Genomic DNA, 25,538 nt, shown 5'->3' with positions numbered 1-25,538 from the left:
GGATAAATTTCCCGAAATCCAGCCTCTGTTAGTAGTCTTCCAGTGACAATGCTTGTATCGTCGGCATGCGAAAGTGTTGGTAAAGGTTTTATACGTAGGAATTACGTAACAGTTTGTTGTGACATTCCAACGGCAGTGGCCAGAGACCTGATGCTTACTCTTCGGTCCTCCGCAGTAGTTTGTAACAAGTTCTCTTCGTCATCCGCGCTCTACGTCGACTGTCGGTCATGGCTACTATCCTGGAGATGTTACACATGCATAATTCTCCTTCAAGTGCCTATCCACAGAGTAAAATGTTTTTGTGGATGGAAGGTGCCGATCAGAAAACGTCTCATGATACAGTTGACTGTAACTTCAGCTGTTACATCGGCGCCATAGATAAGATCGGTGTCAGTGTATTCCTTATTTGTGAAACCTGTCATGGTAGTATCTCTCCAACGTGTTGGTTAGTAGCTGTCTGCGCGGAGAGTATCGGCTAGAGCGAACAGCGCAAGTGCTGTTGTGAACACATCACGCATGCCGCGGATTTCCTTGCACCAATGACGGCTGTTGCTTTTTACAGGACAAACGTTCCCTTACATGAGTCTGTTCCTCTCTGTATCGCCGGCAACGTGTGGTTCATAAGTTCTGATACCATTCCACATATACTACGATGGTATTTGTTCATTCTCATATCTTTCAAACGCTGAAACCTTCAAATCAGCTCATTGGTGTGTCATTTGACTCATCTGTAGATGTATAACACGTCGTGATCGTCAGGTTCGTCAGTTTATCGTTATATAGTTAACCATTATTTTTTGTGTGGACAATACGTAGAGATAAAGAAATTTAACAAGGATCCGTCAAGTCTGCTCGTAGCAGACTGCTGTCCTCGGAATACTTTTCTTCATTTACGACTCACCCTGTATTATCTGATTACTATCAGTCCTGTCAACTGTATTTTCTTTCCTGTAGTCCGAATATACACTAATGCCTCACATGAGTTCAAAAGGCCATCGACGTATGTGCGATGCGAACAGCGAAGTATAATCAGGTTATAAGCGTTTATTCCTCTCTCTCTCTCTCTCTCTGTTTCATCTCTTACACATACACAAACACACAACCACACACACACACACACACACACACACACACACACACACGAAGCTTGAGACAGAGTTGCTTAGCTGCTTATACGCACTCTTAAAATCTTTATTTTAATAATGTTATATTTGTAAGTAGGCTGTCTAGGTTTTCTTATTGGTAACGCCGCCGCCACGTAGCGCTCTGTATGAAAATCACTGGCTGTGCCGTGTGCAGTCTGTGGCTGGTTGGCATTGTTGTAGTACTCGCCATTGTAGTGTTGGGCAGCGGCAGATGGATGTGAACAGCGCGTAGCGTTGCGCAGTTGGAGGTGAGCCGCCAGCAGTGGTGGATGTGGGGAGAGAGATGGCGGAGTTTTGAAATTTGTAAGAACTGATGTCATGAACTGATATATATATTATGACTATTAAGGTAAATACACTGTTTGTTCTCTATTAAAATCTTTCATTTGCTAACTATACCTATCAGTAGTTAGTGCCTTCCGTAGTTTGAATCTTTTATTTAGCTGGCAGTAGTGGCGCTCGCTGTATTGCAGTAGTTCGAGTAACGAAGATTTTTGTGAGGTAAGTGATTTGTGAAACATATAGGTTAATGTTAGTCAGGGCCATTCTCTTGTAGGGATTATTGAAAGTCAGATTGCGTTGCGCTAAAAACTATTGTGTGTCAGTTTAATCACAGTCTTGTATAATTTTTCTAAGGGGACGTTTCATATATTTAACGACTGCTACAATTGCTTCAGTAAGGTAGAAGGGCAAATTGACTGACAACTAACTATTCGTAGATAAAACTTGAGAAATTCTATGTAGGGCAATCGGCTACTTGGTGACACGTTAAAGTAAGGCTGATGTTCAGCGTTGGCATGCCTAAAAGTTTTCTTCACATAAATTAACGGTATGTTGTTGACTGAATAACTTATCAGTTTTAAACTAGGCGGTATTGTCTTTTATGCAAAGGTCTCAGTAGATTTTATTTACAAAACGTTAATTAAATACTAGGTTCTTTAGAACCTTAATTAATTGTACATTTGAAACCACATATTTTTTGGTTGTACACAGAGAACATTAGATTTTTGTACGGTTTCAATTTCTCTGTTGTAGAATACTGGCGTACTTTACGGTTTCACTCTCTGAAAGCTCACCTGCTGTTAATAAATGGGTAATTAATTCAGAGGCAAAATAAATTTCTGGAGCCACAAAAGCTACGCTGCGACTAACTTGAGTGGGACCTAGGGTGCACCTCTATATTTTGTCTACGTATCCGAACAGTCTGACTTTTTCATTTCATTGATACGCTCATCTTGGTATTTCGCAGTAAACGTTGAGAAGTTTGTTATTTTCACTTGCAGACAGATCAGTACGCTTCGCCAAGTTAAACTTAGTACTGATATTGATAGTAATTTGGAAATATTACGTAACAGTGACAGATCCAAAATACGTGACGACTAGAAAAACCTTAAGGTATAATTCCTATCGTTTTTCCAAATCATTGATTTATTTTTGTTTCAAAGATGACTGTTCTATTTGATGCCTCTGATTTTTCATTATAGTGATTTGTGTTCATAACATACCATAAACTGAATCACAAAACACTATTAATTCCTAATTAAAATGAAGCAACAAAAATTTTGAAATTGTGAGGAAGTGGTTGTTGTATGTAAGTCTATTATTCTACAGTTGTAAAATCGACGAACTACAAGTACAAATTGTAAAATTGTAAAACAGTTTTGTACGAGATGATTAACGTTCTGCAGTGACACAGCATCACTCCATACAGATTTCTGCTAGCAATAATGCGAGTATATTGTAAAAGGGAACTATTAGTAATTACTAAATGCAAATGTATTGATAGAGTATTTTTGGGATGCAGTTAGTTCACATGAAACATGGCTTAAAACACACCTGTGTGGCTTATATTATAATCGATTTTCAGATTACATCCGGTATTTTATCAACCCTCATAAATTCATTTTGGGAGTAAGTACATTGGTAAACGAACTATTGCGACATTACCTAAAGGTTACTGTTAAGTAGTAGATGCTCTTTCTAATAGCATCCCATACCAACTAACCAGTTCTCTCTTTTCCTATGGTTACTCGTACTTTCGGTACTTGGACTATGCACAACTCTGATTAAAAAAAATAGCTCGATGTAGTCAGGGAATCGATCCGTCCACGATTACTTTCATGCGCGGCAGCTGCCAACAATAAACTGTAGCTGTGACCCTACAGTCAAACAGTCTATTCATCGGCTAGAACTGTGTGTTAATAAAATAGACAGCAATACAAAATACTTGTTAAATGAATAATTTAATAATAAGTATTATTTTCACACACCTGTAATTGATGTAGATGACAAAGACTTAATTTGAGTCCACGTCTCGTGGTCGTGCGGTGGCGTACTCGCTTCCCACGCCCGGTTTCCCGGGTTCGATTCCCGACGGGGTGAGGAATTTTTTCTGTCTCGTGATGGCTGGGTGTTGTGTGATGTTCTTAGGTTAGTTAGGTTTAAGTAGTTCTAAGTTCTAGGGGACTGATGACCTAAGATGTTAAGTCCGATAGTGTTCAGAGCCATTTGAACTATTTTGATGTTAATTTGAATAACGTTTATTCAGGAAAGGACATCTAAAATAAACGAGAAGTTGTCCTACATTATTCAGTTAGATCACAGAGAGAAAATATTATTATCAAATGCAGTAAAGCTACGACGAGATCGTTATGGAAGTGGTAGCGAAATCCCCAAGCCTAACTGTAATCGAAGATACGGTGACCTAACTCCGTTTTGCATTCTCAGTACACGAAATGTTCACCATCTCAAAACACATGAAAGATCAGCAAGATGATTCACAAGTCAATACACGCGGTTCAAAGAGTAGTAACTCAAGCTCTGTCTATTCTCACTTCCGCAAGTTAAGTGAAAACAGTTACACCTCTCGAAACGTAAAGTCCTTTCAAAAATTAAAGTATGGTGCAAGCTTATCACTGCCCAGAATCAATCTCCACTATCGAATGGCACTCTTTACCACAGGTAGGTCTGCCTTCTTCCAGAACTGTGGCAAATATGTCCAGAATAGCACCCTTGAGCTCTTCAGTTGAAAATTCCCAGTCTCCATTTGACTCCGGTATTGTTCCGCTACTGGCTGCTTTCCCAATGGCTGAGGGCTGTCCCCACCAGAAATATATCGTTCTTACTTTCTTAAAAAATGATCTGATTCTTCATGATCACTTCCCGGACGAAACTAAAATATTACAAGAGTTAGAATGAAATGAATTTCCATCGGTGACCATGCAGCTCGTTAGAATGAAATTTCATTGAAATTAATACCCCTAGCTGCATACAAGTGTTGATATAAGTCAACGGGGTCAGTTGAAAATGAGTGCCCCAACCGGGACTTGAGCCCTGGCTCTCCTGCTTACACGACAGACGCTCTATCCACCTTTTTTTTAAATTTTGTTCATTGTTGGTCGTTGCGTTTGGTCTGCGTGGACGTCACAAGATATCCATTCGAGTGGATCGTTGACACCTTCCGGAAGCCACCGAGGACAGAGAGGATAGTGCGACTGCAGGGCCTTATCTCTGGCACGCCTCCCATGAGACCCACATTCCCAGCTTATTGTCCCGCACTATATTCATAGTGCCCCTGCCCATTATACTCATTACTCGCGGCTTCTTGCCTATCCCCGTAAGAGTTCGGACACTCTTTGTGCATCCACACAGAAGAAAATGGTCGGACATGTCCTAAAGAACAGATACCATCTTCGTATATGTTACAAAAATATTTAAGGATAGAATGTTTATAAATATTCGGTCACTCTCAGATCATTCACAGTAATTACAAAGATAAGATTGTCCATAAATGAAGAAGCCAGTATTCCTGCACAAGGGCAGTCACGTTAAATGACGACGAACTGTCATTAAATATTATTTAAATTATTATTTATATTTGCTTGAGAGAAGCGTCTTTGGTTCTCTCTTCAATTACGGTGTCCACTAATACATGCGATTGACGACTTTTAAATTAGCACAGTTTTTAATAGCATTTGAAGTCATTATTTGCATAAAATTACTCTCAAAGTAATAATTGTTCAATAAATAAATGCCACAAGCATGACAAAATATGAGCTGCTGATGTTCTGTACATTTGCTGTATAAATGTGGAGAATACTATGTTCTGGCAAACATTTGCATAATAGAAAAGATACGAAACACTTATTTAATGAAGAAATAAAGCAGATACAAAAAAATGGTTCTGAACACTATGGGACGTAACATCTGTGGTCATCAGTCCCCTAGAACTTAAAACTACTTAAATCTAACTAACCTAAGGACGTCACACACATCCATGCCCGAGGCAGGATTCGACCCTGCGACGGTAGCGGTCGCGCGGTTCCGGACTGAGCGCCTAGAACCGCGAGACCACCGCGGCCGGCAAAGCAGATACAGATACTTAGCTTTCAGTGAAGATTACTGTAGTGAAATGTTATCATCTGAAATATCATTTCTTTCGGTCGCAGTAATTACTCATACATGAAGTGGTTTGCAAGGGATGGGTTACCATGGAGAGCTGCATCAAGCCAGGCTTCAGAATGGAGAGTGCAAAAATAAAAGTACAGTTTATCAACTTGTCCATGTATCTGTTGGCCTTGACTTCTTACGTGTAGTTGGGGGTCTCCTTTCACATTTGCTGGCGAAAGGAACTTGCAGAGAAAATAGATCAGAGGGGGGGTAGTGGAGGGAATATTTAATATTTTATTACACAACGTGTCCCAGCTGTATGTCAGCGCTACACCGCTGTATACTAAAAGCTATAACTGACACGGGGGCGAAGGTTAGCAGCCTGTGGCTGACTACAGGGGGGGGGGGCTGTTCCGACAGTAAAATTTAGCACATACGGGGGCGGCCAGTATCCAAGGAGGAACAGCTGTCAGAATATGAGGTTAGATTCTTATGTGTGTCAATAACTTCACGATTGATGAATCATAATAGAATTATTGGTGCGACATGCATTGTATGGGCGCGATTTAAATATCCCAAGCGTCAGTGAAGTTAGCAGTGCATCGTAATATAAGAAGCAATGAAACTGATGTAACGAGAGGAGTTCGGGAAGGTAGGACGGAGAAGAGTTACTGTGAGCAGTTTAGTGGTAGTATTATTCTCACCAGAATCGACAGAGAATCGACGACAACAATAACTGTTTACGTAAAACTCGAGTGGTCAAATAACTCACTGGAATGCAGCCGAGTGCCGCCTTCAACACTCTCCGATACTTCGACAGGTGCATAACCTAGTATTTTCAGAGCACTAATGCGACAAGCGAACACAGTGCAAGCTAATTTAAATCCTAAGCCTGCGCTGCACATACCGAAAAATTAAACACACACACCGTAAACACTAGTACCACCACACCAGCGAAAACAACACAACCCTAACTACTCGTCATTCTTCCATATCCAATCGTATTACACACGCACTGATTTGTTTCAGTCTTCCTCGAACAATTACATTAACATAGCTGTTCCGCAAGCCAATGACGCTTAAAGTCACCCATCACATTCTTCATGTGAAGGAACTCTCTGGTTCTGCTTCTTAGGTTATCTTATGGCAAGTCAGATCCACGTAACGTCACGAGAAAGCAGGTGAGCTAATAGGCCGCCTAGAGCTGATACGAGATAAGATGAAACTGATGTACAGCTGAACGTTAGTGAGCCCAAGCGCTCAGGGCATGCCGCGGCAAGTCAGGTTAGGCGGCCGCTGCAGGCTAGCCAGATGCGTTGGTAAAGGACTGAATGTCGGGAAAATCCCGGTAAGGGGGATTTGGACGACGCGTCGATTGCTTAAGAGATCCGACTATGTTCCCAAAAACGGAGGACTGTGAGAGAAACTGAAAGACAGCTCATTACAGCCCTCTGAGAGTCTACAAAAGTTTACAATCAAATATCAATGCAGGTGTGAGTACACAAGCGATCGGAGGAAAATGAGGCCTATCCAGTGCCGCGACAGTATTTCACTATCTTTAAAACTAAAGCCGATAATATTTCAGTGTGAAAAAACTTCTTCGCAAAGAACCACTGACATAATAACTTTTAACATCCTGATGACATCAAGATCATTAGAGTCGAAACAGAAGCTCCGATTTTTTCAAGGATGCGGAAAGAAATCTGTCGTGTCCTTTCAATGGAACAGTCCCGGCATTTGCCTGGAGCTATTCAGGGAAATTACGGGAGACGTAAATCAGGATGTATAAAATGTATTCGCAGTTGCTGATATGGACAACTACCAGCTGTATAGTGGAAATTACGGGAGACGTAAATCAGGATGTATAAAATATATTCGCAGTTGCTGATATGGACAACTATTGTTGTTGTTGTTGTCTTCAGTCCTGAGACTGGTTTGATGCAGCTCTCCATGCTACTCTATCCTGTGCAAGCTTCTTCATCTCCCAGTACCTACTGCAACCTACATCCTTCTGAATCTGCTCACTGTATTCATCTCTTGGTCTCCCTCTACGATTTTTACCCTCCACGCTGCCCTCCAATGCTAAATTTGTGATCCCTTGATGCCTCAAAACATGTCCTACCAACCGATCCCTTCTTCTAGTCAAGTTGTGCCACAAACTTCTCTTCTCCCCAACCCTATTCAATACCTCCTCATTAGTTACGTGATCTACCCATCTAATCTTCAGCATTCTTCTGTAGCACCACATTTCGAAAGCTTCTATTCTCTTCTTGTCCAAACTAGTTATCGTCCATGTTTCACTTCCATACATGGCTACACTCCAAACAAATACTTTCATAAACGACTTCCTGATACATAAATCTATATTCGATGTTAACAAATTTCTCTTCTTGAGAAACGCTTTCCTTGCCATTGCCAGTCTACATTTTATATCCTCTCTACTTCGACCATCATAAGTTATTTTACTTCCTAAATAGCAAAACTCCTTTACTACTTTAAGTGTCTCATTTCCTAATCTAATTCCCTCAGCATCACCCGATTTAATTTGACTACATTCCATTATCCTCGTTTTGCTTTTGTTGATGTTCATCTTATATCCTCCTTTCAAGACACTGTCCATTCCGTTCAACTGCTCTTCCAAGTCCTTTGCCGTCTCTGACAGAATTACAATGTCATCGGCGAACCTCAAAGTTTTTATTTCTTCTCCATGAATTTTAATACCTACTCCAAATTTTTCTTTTGTTTCCTTTACTGCTTGCTCAATATACAGATTGAATAACAGCGGGGAGAGGCTACAACCCTGTCTCACTCCTTTCCCAACCATTGCTTCCCTTTCATGCCCCTCGACTCTTATTACTGCCATCTGGTTTCTGTACAAATTGTAAATAGCCTTTCGCTCCCTGTATTTTACCCCTGCCACCTTCAGAATTTGAAAGAGAGTATTCCAGTCAACATTGTCAAAAGCTTTCTCTAAGTCTACAAATGCTAGAAACGTAGGTTTGCCTTTTCTTAATCTTTCTTCTAAGATAAGGCGTAAGGTCAGTATTGCCTCACGTGTTCCAACATTTCGACGGAACCCAAACTGATCCTCCCCGAGGTCCGCATCTACCAGTTTTTCCATTCGTCTGTAAAGAATTCGCGTTAGTATTTTGCAGCTGTGACTTATTAAACTGATAGTTCGGTAATTTTCACATCTGTCAGCACCTGCTTTCTTTGGGATTGAAATTATTATATTCTTCTTGAAGTCTGAGGGTATTTCACCTGTCTCATACATCTTGCTCACCAGATGGTAGAGTTTTGTCATGACTGGCTCTCCCAAGGCCGTCAGTAGTTCTAATGGAATGTTGTCTACTCCGGGGGCCTTGTTTCGACTCAGGTCTTTCAGTGCTCTGTCAAACTCTTCACGCAGTATCTTACCTCCCATTTCGTCTTCATCTACATCCTCTTCCATTTCCATAATATTGTCCTCAAGTACATCGCCCTTGTATAAACCTTCTATATACTCCTTCCACCTTTCTGCCTTCTCTTCTTTGCTTAGAACTGGATTGCCATCTGAGCTCTTGATATTCATACACGTGGTTCTCTTCTCTCCAAAGGTCTCTTTAATTTTCCTGTAGGCAGCATCTATCTTACCCCTAGTGAGATAAGCTTCTACATCCTTACATTTGTCCTCTAGCCATCCCTGCTTAGCCATTTTGCACTTCCTGTCGATCTCATTTTTGAGATGTTTGTATTCCTTTTTGCCTGCTTCATTTACTGCATTTTTATATTTTCTCCTTTCATCAATTAAATTCAATATTTCTAGCAACCCTCGTCTTTTTACCTACTTTATCCTCTGCTGCCTTCACTACTTCATCCCTCAGAGCTACCCATTCTTCTTCTACTGTATTTCTTTCCCCCATTGCTGCCAGTTGTTCCCTTATGCTCTCCTTGAAACTCTGTACAACCTCTGGTTCTTTCAGCTTATCCAGATCCCATGTCCTTAAATTCCCACCTTTTTGCAGTTTCTTCAGTTTTAACCTACAGGTCATAACCAATAGATTGTGGTCAGAGTCCACATCTGCCCCTGGAAATGTCCTACAATTTAAAACCTGATTCCTAAATCTCTGTCTTACCATTATATAATCTATCTGATACCTTTTAGTATCTCCAGGATTCTTCCATGTATACAACCTTCTTTTATGATTCTTGAACCAAGTGTTAGCTATGATTAAGTTACGTTCTGTGCAAAATTCTACCAGACGGCTTCCTCTTTCATTTCTTAGCCCCAATCCATAATCACCTACTATGTTTCCTTCTCTCCCTTGACCTACTGACGAATTCCAGTCACCCATGACTATTAAATTTTCGTCTCCCTTCACTACCTGAATGGACAACTACCAGCTGTATAATGGAAACACGTCTAGAAAATTTGTCCCGGACCGGGATACCAACCCGGATTTCCTGCTTATCGCGAGCAGTCGGCCCACCATTTGGCTACCCGAGCACTACTCACGGCTACATCCACATTTCCATAAGCCATCAACCATGTGTCTACAAATTATACTCTAATATCCAATATGTAAGTTTCCGTACAGGGGGACATTTTGCTTGAAAGTCGCTTGCCCGGTGTCGGCAAACAAATACGATATTCTAGTGGCTGTGTTATTTCGTATTATCATGTATCGTTTCTTCGGACATGCATGCATGTAATAACACAGGGACTGCAATACTGTATACCATCGTACCGCATAAACCAAGATGCTCGAAAGCATACCGCCATTCCGTCTTTAAATGCCAGTCCAGTGATCTAACCACTGCACCACTGCACCACCTCGCTTGATGGTGACTTGATCGGGTTGCATTGTATTGCCCTTTCCTCCGTCTGTTGATTTTGTAAGCACTATCCAGGACACTAACATTTCCGTTCAACTGCTCTTTCTTCCAAGTCCTTTGCCGTCTCTTAAAATATTACAATGTCACCATCAAACCTCAAAGCCTTTACTCCTTCTCTCTGATCTCCAATTCCAATTCGAAACGTCTCTTACGTTTCCATTCCTTTTAATTCAGCGTATAGGTTGAATACCATAGGGGCTAAGTTACCATCGTGTATCACTCCCCTCCGGAATAATGTTTTCCTGCCAGTCCTTGGACTCGTGTAATTGCAGTCTGATGCATGTACAAGGTGTAATTAACCATTTTGTCCCTGTATTTCATCCCTGCTATCTTCAGACTTGCAATGAGCAAAGTCCAGTCAGTGCTGCCAAAAGTGTGATCTAAATCTACAAATACTGTAAATGTACGTTGCCTTCTAAGGTAACAAATAGATTCAGTATTGCCTTATGTCGTCCTACAATCCTTCGAAATCCAGACTGATCTTCCCAGATACCACATTCTACATGTTTTCCACTGGCCGGTACATAATTTATGTCAATATTTTGCAAATTTATTAAACCGATAATTCGCTAGTATTCGCACCTGCTCCCATCTGCCTTCTTAGGAATTGGTATTACTAGGTCCATCCTCAAGACTGAGGATATTTCCCCGGGTTCGTAAATCTTGCACACCAGGTACTCTCCCAACAATCTCAGTAATTCTGAAGGAATTTCATCTTCTCTAGGGGTCTTGTCTACACTTAGGTGTTTTACTGCTCCGTGAGATTCGTCTCGCAGTATCTCACCTCCCATATCTTCACCCACTTCCTCCTTTCTTTGTACAATGTTATCTTCAAGTTTGAGACTTCAGTTTCTCCTGGCGTATAAAATTTTCAAACAACTTATGGGAATTCAGCCAGGTAATATTCACAGCGGCCGCCGATATTTCGGCGATAGTGCACCACGCCATTTTTAAGGCACGACTGAAACAGACAGGCGATGTACAGTCAAATTTAAAACCTTGGTTCCTGGAGTAATTCAGGAAAGATAAAACACACACACACGCACTGAACACTAGTACCACCAAAGATGACCAAAGTCAGAGATATTGATAGTGAAAGACTGCGAACTGGCAAGGGAGGCAAATTGACTCTGTTTTTTTAACAAGGGAGAGAATAGGATTCGAAGGAGAGTTTAAACAAAAACCTCCATCCCTGTTTACAAGGTTGCTCGCAAATTTAATCTCAAAAGCCTCTTTAATAAGACTGTCCCAATAGCTGGACAAGCACGTCAATATCTCGGTATTGTTATATAACATAGGGTGACCAGTGTCAAAACAATGTTCGGCAATAGGCAATAGCAAATCTTCTTGGCAAACTCTTTTTTTATTTTTTATTTTTTGTTTCTTTTTTGTGGATAACATGAGGGTCGTTGTGTGAGGATTGCGCCGTACATAAATGTTAGACATTGCCACCTAGTTAGCAGTGCGTGATAGGCACCAGTAGGAAACAGGTAACGGCTCTGTTCACTGCCTCCTCTCGTCAAATGGGTGAAACACTATTTTGTATTGTAATTAATATGGTCTTAATGTAAGATTTGCTGTGGATTCTACGGTGTATGTCATACACAACCCAGAGTGTGTATTTCAGAGCCTTCGTCTAAGAATAGGCTTAAAGACCTAAGCAGATTGAGGCATCCGAGCCACTTCAGTTCGTCAAGGTCCATGGTTCATGGGCTGCTGAGACACTGCTGAGAAAAAAAAACTACTTGTCAGTACTCTCACACAAGTTGCAACAAAAGAAGAGTTAATGAAGCAAAACATAACTGAAATATTTTTGAAGTCATGCTGGTTACAGTTATATGTGATCGGGAAATATCCTTTCTTATGATTTTCTTGTCACTCTGAGTTCCGTAAGATGGTGTCATGCATCTACTTACCTGCTCAAACTTTGCTCCCCGATAAATTCTCCGAAAGATATTTGTCAATGGGAGAAATTGGATACAGAGTTCTTAATTTACAATGATTTAAATTATTAAAAATGATTTAACTTAGTATTTATCAAATACCAGTTTGCAGTGATGTATTCTTAGGCACCCTGAACGAAATTCCGAAAGACGCTAAAGTGTTAACATCATTCAATAAAAACGTCTTCCCAGCAAGTCTTTCAGTGTACATGGGTTACCTTAGAAGATAATGGCGGTCGCTATCTCTGTGTGATACAACAAAGGGCATTCATCAATATTGCTGAGACTACCACTAACCTAATCCTTGCAGCATACGTGTTACTCGTTGAATAAGCCGACAATATTGCGTGGAGTCCAAAGACATAAACTGTGTGCACGGTGCGGAAAGCTGTTATCAGCTGGGACCAGGCGCCGCATCGCTCCTCGGCAAGGCTGCGTGAATGAACTCTCGTTAGCTGCTGCTGCAGTCCTATGCCTCAGCCACGCACAATGGTGCCCATCCACCAAGGGCGAACTAGTAGCTGCTTCCCTCACTACTGAACCACTCGCGTGTCTTCCACCATTCTGCTGAGCCCACTAAGAAATGTTCAAAGTGGTATTCTCCTAGAACCTGCTTTATTAAATTAATATTTTAAATCTTTACATGACTCTGAGAAGTAAAAAAATTTGTAGGTATTTCCTTTAATTATTTGGTGGTAAATCAGATTTTACGAACATATACGCTGAAGCGCCAAAGAACCTAGTATAGGCACACGTATTCAAATACAGGGATGTGTAAACCGGCAGAATACGGCGCTGCAGTTGGCAATGCCTATGTAATCCAGAAAGTGTCTGACTCAGTTGTTAGATCGGTTACTGGTGCTACAAAGGCAGGTTATCAATATTTAAGTGAGTTCGAGCCTTGTGTTATAGTCGGGGCACGAGCGATGGGACACAGCGTCTCCGAGGTAGCGATTAAGCGGGGATTTTCCCGTATGACCAGTTTACGAGTTTAACGTGAATATCAGGAATCCGGCTAAACATCAAATCTCCGACATCACTGCGGCCGGAAAAGGATCCTGCAAGAATGGGACCAACGACGATTGAAGAGAATCGTTCAACGTGACACAAGTAAAACCCTTCCGCAAACTGCTGCAGATTCTAATGCTGGGCCTTCAACAAGTGTCATCGTGCGAACCAGTCATCGTCGGTATGAGCTTTGCGAGCTGAAGGCCCTATTGTGTAGCCTCCACAACTGCACGACATAAAGCTTTACGCCTCACCTTGGCCCGCCAACCCCGGCATTGAACTGTTGATGACTGGAAACACGGTGCTTGGTCGTAAGGGTGTCGTTTCAAATTTATCGAGCGGATGAACTTGTACGGTAATGGAGGAAACCTCATGAATCCATGGACCTTGCATGTCCGCAGAGGACTGTTGAAGCTAGTGGAGGCTCTGTAATTTTGCAGTTGGAGTGATGTGGGACCCCTGATGTTTCTAGATATCTACGACTCTGACAGGTTACATAGCATTCTGTCTGGTGGCCTGCATCCACTCATGTCCACTGTGTATTCCGACTTGGGGAATACCAGCAGGAAAGTGCAACATCCTACAAGTCCTGAATAGCTACAGAGTGGCACCAGGAACACTCTTCTGATTTTAATCACTTCCACTGCCCACCAAACTCACCAGACATGAAAATTATTGAGCGTGTCTGGGATGCCATGCAACGTGCTGCTCAGAAGAGATGTCAACCCCGTTACAGATTTATGGACAGCCCTGCAAGATTCATTGTGCCAATGCCCTCCAGCACTACTTCAGACTTCTCTGGGGCCCTACATGATACTGGGCAGGTGTACCAGTTTCTCTGGCTCTTCAGTGCAAAAGGTATCTCAGTTTGAATTATCCTGTATGTCTAGCACCAGTCACCGGCTTTTCGTGGTTCTCACCATCTGTGTGTGATAAAAGATGCGAAGGCGTCATTTTTGTATCCTTGAACAGTGTTGCGCAAGACCTGATGCCTTATAAAATCTCCAAATACAGCGGAAACGCTCCAATTTTACCACAAATCCTCTCCATCTGCCATTCCACATCGCTGATCGCCACTGTAATGACCGCCACTCTATCTATATGGAGCCTTTTTGTTTCCCATTTCAGAATTTGTAACTTCCGTAGCACATTTACGCTTCTGACAAAAACACGCCCTGAGTTGTGGTAAGTTACTGTTTCCTTAGTTACTCAATCTCCTCCTTATGCTACTGACGAATGTAGTAACGGGAAGCGGAAGTAATAAGGATCTTTTTGACAATGGAGAAATTATCATGACATTTTTTTCGACTGTAAGCAACCTGTCTTGCAGATACACCTTTTGTGTCTTTAATTCAGTGGTTTCCGTTCCTTTGCTTCTCTATGCTGTTGATCATTGCTGACCCTTCCGTCATTTAAGGGTAGTTTCATACACCAAGGGGAAGAGTGGCACTCGAGTATCTTTCTTCTCCTCTGTCCTTTTATACAAGGCCATTGACAGGTTGACAATAACTACTTATAGCGGAAGTCTTTTGTTACCATAACTGATGTTCTTTTAACAAAATTTAACTATCGGCGCAGGATCCAGGACGTTTTGATTGATAGAAATGCTATTCTGGAAACGGCCACCAATTTTCTTACATTTCAGCTTGACTACCTTCTTATCAAACGAGACCAAAAGCCTTGCTAATTTTTTCGCAAAAAAAGCTTTACTGCGAGATAAGGAATTTGTGAAATTCCGCAGCTTCCATGTTTGTAAACTTTATCGAAGTGTGTAACAGAAACTGATGTAGCCTAATTGGGATAGCGGTCGAACCGCTTGTTGTAAACGCTGCAAAATGATTCAAATGGCTCTTAGCTACATGGGACATAACATCTGAGGTCATCTGTCCCCTAGACAATGAACTACTGAAACCTAACTAACCTAAGGACATCACACACCTCCATGCCCGAGGTAGGATTCGAACCTGCGACCAAGAGTTGCTGTCGCGCGGTTCTGGACTGAAGTGCTTAGAACCGCTCGGCCACAGCAGCGGCTGTAAAGGCTGCAGATTGACGCAGTCCACATCGTTGCTACGGCACAGACTAGTAAGGAGTAGGAATGAGAAAAAAAACTCTTAAAACTGACTGACATTGCCTCAGCCAAACTCAAGCCACAGGTAATGGAGGAAGCAGGAACCTAGCCACTATTCCGCAGGTGGCTCAGGTCGACGACACTATTTGGTGAGTAAGGAATGAGAATCCAGTAGAAAAGACAAAGGACAAACAAAGGAGGTGAGACGAGCATATTCGTTAACTCTTAAGGCAAACTGCAAGAAACGGTATCTGTATCGTAAGAGCACGTAGCGAGGGACTGACACAGCAGTTAACTGCTGTTAAGTGAGTGTAACAGAATAAGAAGGAGACATTCGGTCATTACCAATCGAGCTTGGAGACATAGTCTCACACTAGCTCCCTTTCAATACTGTAGCTCTCCAGTTATTTCGTGATTTTATCACTAGGATCGATGACAGTCACAGTATATGCATTCGATTGCATGGTTACGATACTGTAGTGAATCTGTGTCTTAGAATCTGCAGCACAGTCTATGATCTAGCCTAAGGTGTACTCAAAAAGGTGGCCTTCACCGGACAAACTTGATGCTGCTTGCAGTCTACCATCTACTGATGGAGATACCGGCTGTCTTCCTACACCACCACATTCCAGAATGCTGCAAAACCAGTCTTCACCGCGGAACCTAGCAAAACGGCCTCTCGGGGTCCACGTTCCTATTTAATCCTCAGGCACCTTGGCGTGCTGAAGTCTACCAGGGTTAAGGAGAAGATCAGCCGACCATCTGCTATCGACACCTGCTACATCGTGGATGGTTCGTCAAGGTTCATCAAAATGGTTCAAATGGCTCTGAGCACTATGGGACTCAACTGCTGTGGTCATCAGTCCCCTAGAACTTAGAAATACTTAAACCTATCTAACCTAAGGACACCACACACATCCATGCCCGAGGCAGGATTCGAACCTGCGACCGCAGCAGTCGCACGGTTCCGGACTGCACGCCTAGAACCGCGAGACCACCGCGGCCGACCAAGGTTCATCGTAGATTCACAGTGAGCAGTAGGCGTGTGAGCCAGTTCACGCTGAGAAGCCGCCGCCCCGCCGGCCGGCATCCGCTGTGCCGCCAGTGTCGCTGTGTCACCTCCTAAGCGCGTAAACTCTTAGCATCCAAGACGTAGCAGAATTAGCAACAGCCCAGCCTGCTGCTGACGATGACTTGTGAGCATTGTAAATAAATAACCGATCTCTGACAATATTTTATCGGCGTGTCTGACGCTTCACAGGCTACACACAGCTATCCTGACTTCTAGCAGAGCTGTCTTCGCTCGACCCTTCGTAATACAGAAACATCCTATGGGATTTCATAACTTAATTAAACAGTAAACGAAATCACACGAATGTATTCGGTACCTGTGTGGCTCAGTGAACCGGAACTTTAGAAACAGTGGACGATGGATAAAGCTTAATATAATAAAGAATGGCTATATCTGCACTTTTGTGTGGACACTAATAAACCATCACCGCAATACAGCGAAAGAATGAGTTTGCTTGAATGATGGTGGAATACACACACTGGATACGGAAAAACCGGAAAATACTTACCCAGGAAGTACAGATATTTAACAAGAATGAGTATTAATATGATGTGCTTTAAAAAAGGTTTTACTAAACACCTCCCAGAAATAAAGCTATGTAACTGATTGGTCGTTTACTGGTAGATGTCTGCCATTGGAAACTTCGCTACACACTAGCATACAACGTTATAAGAATAGCCGTATGTGTATGGCCAGCCGATTCATAAAGTCATGTATCGTGTAAAATGAAGCATCGCTTCTGAGCTGTTCGGGGCGTACGACAACAGTGCATCGTCGTATTAGAGTGTGGCACTCAAACAATGTAGGACGCCACGTATCTGTGAAAAGCTGGGAATATGAAAGCAATTGTGGCCCTCTCCCTCGAGGTCCAACGCATCCCAATTGGGTCAATGAAATTTCCGCCAGTATCTCGTCTCCCACCTTCCATATCAGCGCACACTCCGCTGCAGAGTGAAAATCTCATTCTGGAAACATCCCCCAGACTGTAACTAAGCCATATCTCCGCATTATCCTTTCTTTCAGGAGTGCTAGTTCTGCAAGTTTCGCAGGAGAGCTTCTGTAAAGTTTGGAAGATAGGAGACGAGATACTGGCGAAAGTTAAGCTGTGAGGAGCGGCCGTGACTCGTGCTTCGGTTGCTGAGATGGTAGAGAACTTGCCCGCGAAAGGCAAAGGTCCCGAGTTCCAGTCTCGGTCGGGCACACAGTTTTAAACCACCAGGAAGTTTCATATCAGCGCACACTCCGCTGCAGACTGAAAATCTCATTCTAGAAACGTGGTTGCAGAGGAAATGTTGCAGCTATGGCAGGTTAATCCAGATAACCTCCTTAGGCGCGCAGGCACCATGGCCGATCGATGGATGTTACAGTACCAGACGAAGGAGTAAATCAAATGTTGGAAATAGATTGATTTTATCACCGCCAAAAATGCGAAGATCCAAACATCATCGAGGAAGGTGATGCCGAATGTTTATTGGGCCTGCCATGGTACAGTGGACACAGATTATGCTCGTAAGGGCAAACTGTCACAGGACACAGTACTGAGACCTCCTGACGAAGTTACTGGTGCGCTGTAGAACTCACTGTATTTTTTCGCCATGAAAACGCAGCTCCTTGCAGCTCGTTGCAGCGAAACTTGTTGTTTCATCGATGAAATTATGTTTCATCCACCGAATTTTCCTGAGGTGGTATACAGTAACTTCTTATCTTCTCTGGAAGAAGAACAAATTTTGCGGTATGAGCTTCCACGAAGTATTTTCCGAGGTGGAACCTTTCCTGAAGAGCCGAAATACAGACTTATGTGACCAAGGTCACCGCCGAGGCATCTATCATTCTGAAAAATTTGTGGCGTGGGACTTGAACACGTGGAGAAGCACAATCTCTATCGCCAAGATTCATGATAGCAGCTTGATTGTTTTTCGAATGATAATTATATCTTATGACTATCATTTGTAAAATTTGTGGAGTACTAGGCAATTAAAGATAAAGCTCTGCTACCTAGGTTATTATAGAGCGACCATGGAATTAATAATGTTTAAGTGTAGAACTGACCAGATATTGTTAAATACGCCATGAGACAAAAATGGGAAACTATGCACCACCAAGGATTTAACCGAATGGGACGGAAATCAAAAGATGTGATGTACATATTCAGCAAAAGAAGTGATTGCAATTTCGAGTGTTTCACAAACTGAGCAAGTCAACAACCCTTTGGTCCACTTCTGATCCCTCGGAAAGTAGTTACTCGGCGTGGGATATCGCGCCGAACTATTTGAAACTGCCCTTAATGCTCGAAATGTTTTCGATTTGGCAGAGATTCACCGAACTTGTTGGCTAAGACACGGTTTCGCGAACAGGAAGACAAGCTGTAGAAACTCTCATTTGTGTGCGAGAGGGCATTATATTGCTAAAATGTAAGGTCAACATGGCTTGCCATGAAGGGCAACAGAATGCGGTGTAGAATATCTTTGACGTATCGCTGTGCTATAAGGCAGCAGCAGATGAGATCAAAGTGGCTCTGCTGCGAAATAAGATGACACAGGAGTCCATCACTGCTTGCTGGTGTACATAGGGCAACGGTTGTCACCACAAGGCTGGCCGAGAGCTCGGCGCCCTCTGTGTGTGCAGCCTATTATTGGTCTTGTGGGCAGTGCAGCATCAGCTGCACGTCGGATCGATAACAATGATGAATCCGGGACTCTGACTGCCTCTGTGGCAGATGTCGGGTCCTCCCTTTCTGTCGTCTCTCTAGATCGACCATTTCCTTCTTGGCGCTGTGCTCAGCTGTGGTTCAGCCATTCCTGCCAACATCGTCGAATAGTGGCATGGCTCCTGTTTACATGTTGAAACATTCGCCGATTAATCCAAAATGGTTCGAATGGATCTGAGTACTGGGGGACTTGAAATCTGAGGTCATCAGTCCCCTAGACCGTAAAACTACTTAAACCTAACTAACCTAAGGATATCACACACATCCATGCCTAAGGCAGGATTCGAACCTGAGACTGTAGCAGTCACGCGGTTCCGGACTGAAGCGCCTGGAACCTCTCGGAAACCACGGCAGGCGATTAATCCAACAGGCGACTTTGAGCCCAACTGCACGTCCTCCCTTAAGCGCTGACGACTATATTGTTCAATTCTTCACACGTCGGTCTTCGAGTCATAGTTACTGTCCAGCTGAGTACAAAGAATGAAATTCACCAAGACCTTATGCTCCGGTAGGGACGTGTATCCTGTTTGCCATCCTCGCCAGCTGCGTGGAGAAATTGCGCTGCAGCGTCACATATTCGTCTATTAGCAACCGAAGATCACAGTTTTGCGTTACCTGTTTCAGTCTCAATTTGTATCCATTCTTTTAGTGTACCTGATGACAGCGCAGCTATTGTTAAAACAAGTGAAAGGAACAAGCCCTCGCCATAGTTGAAAGATGTGCTCCCGTCACAAGTACATCTTTGCTTTTCGTTACACAAGCCGAATGTGCAATAAATAAGACTGCCTCCGTAGCCCAATTGTTAACACTGAATCCTTCGGTCTGGAAGGATCGTACTTCAACTGCCGGAACCTCCTAAGATGTTTCCTACGATAGAGGACCTGTAACGTAATCCACTCAGCCTGGTAAGGCCAAATGAGGAGCTGCTGGAACAAAGACGCATAGGTGTCACCATGATTCATCTACAACCAATAACGGCTATAGGGATTGGTGACAAATTGATCACATGTCCCAGAAACATAGGCAACATTCGGCAAGCCAGGACACGCTAAGCGGTGAGATATGTTTCTTTAGCTGTGCAACTAATATTTTCCTTAGCTGCCTTATCTGAGTATTTCTCTCAAACAAAATCTGAGTAGGAAAAGCACGTGCAGCAGACGGCATCTGTGCTGCAGCTGCTACGGCGCTTCGCAGGCCCGTTGTCAACCAGACACGTACCAAGCTTGCGTGTGCGTGGCCAAACATCCGACATCCTCCACCCCTCCCCTACCCACTATAGCCGTGCGACAACATGTACCACGGTCCTCACAGGCCATAGCTGCCGGCAGCCAGCCTAGAGGCGAACACGAACCGCCGCTTTGCGGGCAGAATAATTAATGCCCCACAAGTGACGGCAGAGCAAGGCGTGCGGCACGCGAGGTGGTCGCCAGCTGGACGTGCGGCAAACAAATGAACGCCCCCCCCCCCCTTTAACATACACACGCACACACACAACAGAGCATCGTGTGCTGCGTCAGCGAACTTGCTTATCATACAATCATAATAGAAAGTGACAGTGCTGATAAAGTAATCTACGAGAAGATCACTAACTACAACATGTATTAATTACCACAGAGACAGGCACCCTATAGAGTTGACAAATGCAGAATGAAGACCATTTCTTCGCAGAAGCACAAACAGAAATCTGATTTCGATTTAGATCACGTATACACTATTCTATAATGTCAGTGCTCTGGAGAATGGGGTTATTCTGCACGCCTTTTGGTCCTACACAAATTACGACATAATCCTGATTATTATCTGCCCTTAATAATTCCGTCCTTGGTGTGGCCATGCGGTTGTAGGCGCTTCAGTCTGGAACCGCGTAACTGCTAGGGTCCCAGGTTCGAATCCTGCCTTGGGCATCGATGTGTGTGATGTCCTTAGGTTAGTTAGGTTTAAGTAGTTCTAAGTTCTAGGCGACTGATGACCACAGACGTTAAGTCCCATAGATCTCAGAGCCATTTGAACCATTTAATTCCGTCCTAGCTTCCTTGTAGATATACACCGAAAATCGCATATCCAATATTTTACTCATTTCCTCACCACAGCATCCACCTCTACGAGATGAATATTTTTGCTCGTCATCGTGTACGAGAATTATCTATTTACTGTGGTCCGGTGGAACTTAGCATTTTTCACGTTCACCTTGTGTCTTATACCTCCCTTTACTCACAGTTGATGCTACATCTCTTTCAGGTCTCGGCTGTTAAGCTGATTGGTTACGTTAACCTTTGCAGTAACAATCGTGATACTCGTTCCTTTGATATAAATGATTCATTTCTTTAATAGAAATTATTTACATGAGTTAAAATTAGTGCACATGTTGACGCTGTCTTTCATGCCGCTATTATTGTTCTTTGTGAAATACGGCCTTGACCTACACTCTTGCCTCTGCTGGCGGTGTATGTGTTGAACATCAAGAGTTGACGATAAATTACGGAAGGAAAATATATATCACGTATCGTTTGGGAATACTAAAAACATAGTACGTAACTTCAGAAAGTACTGAAATATACTGAATGTACAAATCATTAAACGGGTATTCCGGCTTATACCGGGTGGTTGTAGTTAAGCTCACAGCGTTACGGGTGCTCCTATTCGGGATGTGCACATCTTAGGACGCTGAAACATCGTAGGTATGTTCATTAATCTGCCACAAGGTGAACGTTTGGTGCTGTAAGCAGTCGGAGTGTGGTGTTGCTGTAAGAATAGGGAAAGGAACGAAAAGACACGTGGTAACAGTGCTTCTCACACATTTATTAGGATACTCTTAGGAGTTACGACATGTGTTAAGTATGGTCACCCGACTCAGCAACATGCTGCATCCGTAACACGCATGGTTCATAGTTGCTCACTACATATCCAGCGTAAATAGAGCGATATGGTATCAAATGCTATCCTTCAGCTCAGGAGGAGGCCAAATATATCCCTGATAGACACGATCTTTGCTACATCCCCACGACCAGAAGTCGAAAGATATGGAGGGCTTTACGTCTGAAATTTCCTAGAGGCTTCCCGAAACAAATCTTTTACCTGACAAGCGACATGTGGTGTCGCCTCATCTTGCATGAAAACATTGGTTGGACAGAGATGTTTTCTTACAAAATTGAAACTACATGGAGCACAGGGAGATCCTTATACGTGCAGGTGTCACTGCTCACCTAGCAGGTGTGATCAGTAGAGTGAGAGATCGGATTTTGCACTGTACTGGCAGGGCACATGATCTGTGTACCGTCAATCTGTCAAACACCGTTGAATCGTGGTACTACTCAATTCTTTATAAACTCAAAAATTACAATCTCACCACGGTTATTTTCACTTTAATTGAATTACATAAATACGAATAAGAATCATATTTTGCATCCGCACGGTGAAATAATCATTCGTAAACAATCGTTCTTGTTTATCCATATCTCTGAAGACTACACCTCCAACCAAGGTCGCACAACTGGCACACAGGAAGAATAACAAGTTGCACCTTCATTACAGATACACAAATGAGTAACATAAGTGTTAAATTAGAATGTCTAGTAATAACTCAACCAGTAAAATGACTTACAGAAACGCTAATATTAACAATGTGACCTCACTTAACTAACGGACATAATGACTCAGGATGATTCGCCAATTGCACTTAACTTTAGAGAACAGCGTTAAGGCCCACAATACTATTTGGAAACAACGCTATGGCCGGTCGTCGAGGGTGACACTTGCCCGAGAAGGTCAAGATAATGGTCTACCACTGACGTGAAGCCATATATCCCAGCCCCGATGCGGGGCTCCAAGTGCTGGAAGTTCGATCATTTGTCTTAACGCTGTACTTCCAGCCCCACCTGTCGAGATGGTAGAGATCCATTGCATCGCAATGCTCCATGTGCCCCGCCTCCCATCTATGTCAGCTGCAGAGAGCATCATTCACCTTGCTCGGCAGACTGCAGGATTTTACAGATAGAGGAAAATCATGGAATATAAGAGCTAGGACCGACTGACCTACACTGAGGCTAAGGGGAAATTTTTGCATTTACATCCTGTGGCTATGACCTCATACGCCGCTGCTACGAAAACAGTTGTCGCCCCATCAGTTCCTAGAATTCCTGTCGCCTCTCAGAACTGGGATACACCTGTCTGTTTGATAGTAGGGGCCATTTCCAGTTATGTTACGTGTGTGAAATCTTAGGGTCTCAACTGATAAGGTCATCAGTCCCTAAACTTACACACTACTTAACCTAAATTATATTAAGGACAAACACACACACCCATGTCCGAGGGAGGACTCGAACCTCCGCCGGGACCAGCAACACAGTCCACATCTGCAGCGCCTAGACCGCTCGGCTAATCTTGCGCGGTGGGCATTTCCATCCCTGATCATCCCTCACCACCTACTCCAGGAGCAACACTCCCCCCTCCCACCAGCCATCAGGGGGGGATTTCAGTCCCACTTCTCAGCCAGAAAACCATAAAGCTTCTTAGGCTCCTCTCGCTAGGAAGCGGTCCATTGGGTCACTCCCCTCGTATCTGTCAGTGGCTGAAGAGCCCAAAAACAATTGGTAGTAGAGCTTCGCGCCTATCCTCAGTCCTGAAGACTGATTCAGTGAAGTATGCCAAGCCAGGAAAACCCAAGGAACAGCGCGAGATACCGAAAACACCCCCAAGAACAAGGAACTTGCAGTGTCACCCACACCACCGCTACGCCGGCCGCGGTGGTCTAGCGGTTCTAGGCGCGAAGTCCGGAACCGCGCGACTGCTACGGCCACAGGTTCGAATCCTGCCTCAGGCATGGATGTGTGTGATGTCCTTAGGTTAGTTAGGTTTAATTAGTTCTAAGTTCTAGGCGACTGATGACCTGAGACGTTAAGTCGCATAGTGCTCAGAGCCATTTTTTGAACACCACCGCTACATACAAGCTCTGCATCTGAGGATGGGGTTGAGATTCTGGCCTCACCGAATCGTAAGATACAAGGTGGGCTGGGAAACTTAAACCTCTGCTGGCACCTTGAATCTCCCCCATACGGGAACATCGACGTGATGGTTGAGCAGATGACCACAACAATTCTTTCTGTGGCAGCAAACGGGATCCCTCACTCTGCAGGGTGCCCTGGAGGAAGGCAGTCCCCTGGTGGTCACCAGAAGTCGCTGAAGCAATTAAGGAGCGTCGGCGAGCTTTACAGCGGCGTAATGGGCACCCTTCCCTGGAGCACCTCATAAACTTTAAGCCGCTCTGTGGGCCTTGTACCCTTCATCCGGAACTATAACTTTATCTTAATGATGACACATCGATTCTTAGGACTGGCTTTCGACGCCCGATTGACTTGGCTTCCTCACCTTCATCAACTTAAGCTGAAGTTCTGGCAGCACCTCAATCCCCTGCCTGAGGAACACAAACTGGGGTGCAGATCGCTCTACCCCGCTGCAACTCTACAGAGGCCCTGTTCAATCTCTCCTTGACTATGTCAGTCTGGTTTATGGTCGGGCGGCCTCTTGAAAAGAGGCAAAATCCCGACTTGTCTGACCACACCACACGGCTCCAGCTCGGTGCTGCCCAGTCTCTCTGCTGTTTGATCATTTCAGGCGCTAACTGTTAATTTAATATGTCTGTGACCTTTCGCACAGTCTCCGTATGCAAATCATTACACGCCAGTGCGTTCACAATGTTCACTGAGGAACTGTATGAAATGGATCTCTATTCTGTGACAGCACAAATCAGTGTCCGATTTGAAACCGAATATCACTGATAGTGCGCACGGAGTGACAGAAAAGAAACGCAATGGGCAGGACATCTACAACGGCTATTAGTTACCAACTGGCTCAGAGACCTCGTAAACTGAAACGATAAAAGGCAACCGCTCTGTGCCTGCGGGAAGAGAGTGAATGTTGTTTGTCGCACCCGAAACCCTAGCAGCTCTTTCTTGCTTACACTCGGCATGTCGGTACAGATTCCAGCTAAGAAAAATATATGGTTATCCGCTACTATTATACACGAACGATAAAACGTAGTAAATTCTGGATTCGTTCATACAAAAGAAATATCAGCTGCAGGCTGTATATAGCAGCCAAAGAGCTGAAAGGGAACCGAACGATGAAATAGTGCTACAGCGAACTTTAACGTATATGCACGTCAGTGTTGTGAATCTCACTAAACATGTTTCTATGTATAAGTTATAACACAACATAAAGTACTGATAAGAAAGATGACGTAATGTTATAAAGCAAAAGATTCAAAAATAGCAATATAGCCTTGTCGAAACTGGTTGTCTAAATACAATAAATGCTTTCCTAACGATCATGA

Source organism: Schistocerca gregaria, chromosome 2, assembly GCF_023897955.1.
Source record: "Schistocerca gregaria isolate iqSchGreg1 chromosome 2, iqSchGreg1.2, whole genome shotgun sequence".
Lineage (NCBI taxonomy): Eukaryota > Metazoa > Arthropoda > Insecta > Orthoptera > Acrididae > Schistocerca > Schistocerca gregaria.
This window is presented reverse-complemented; position numbering follows the sequence as displayed.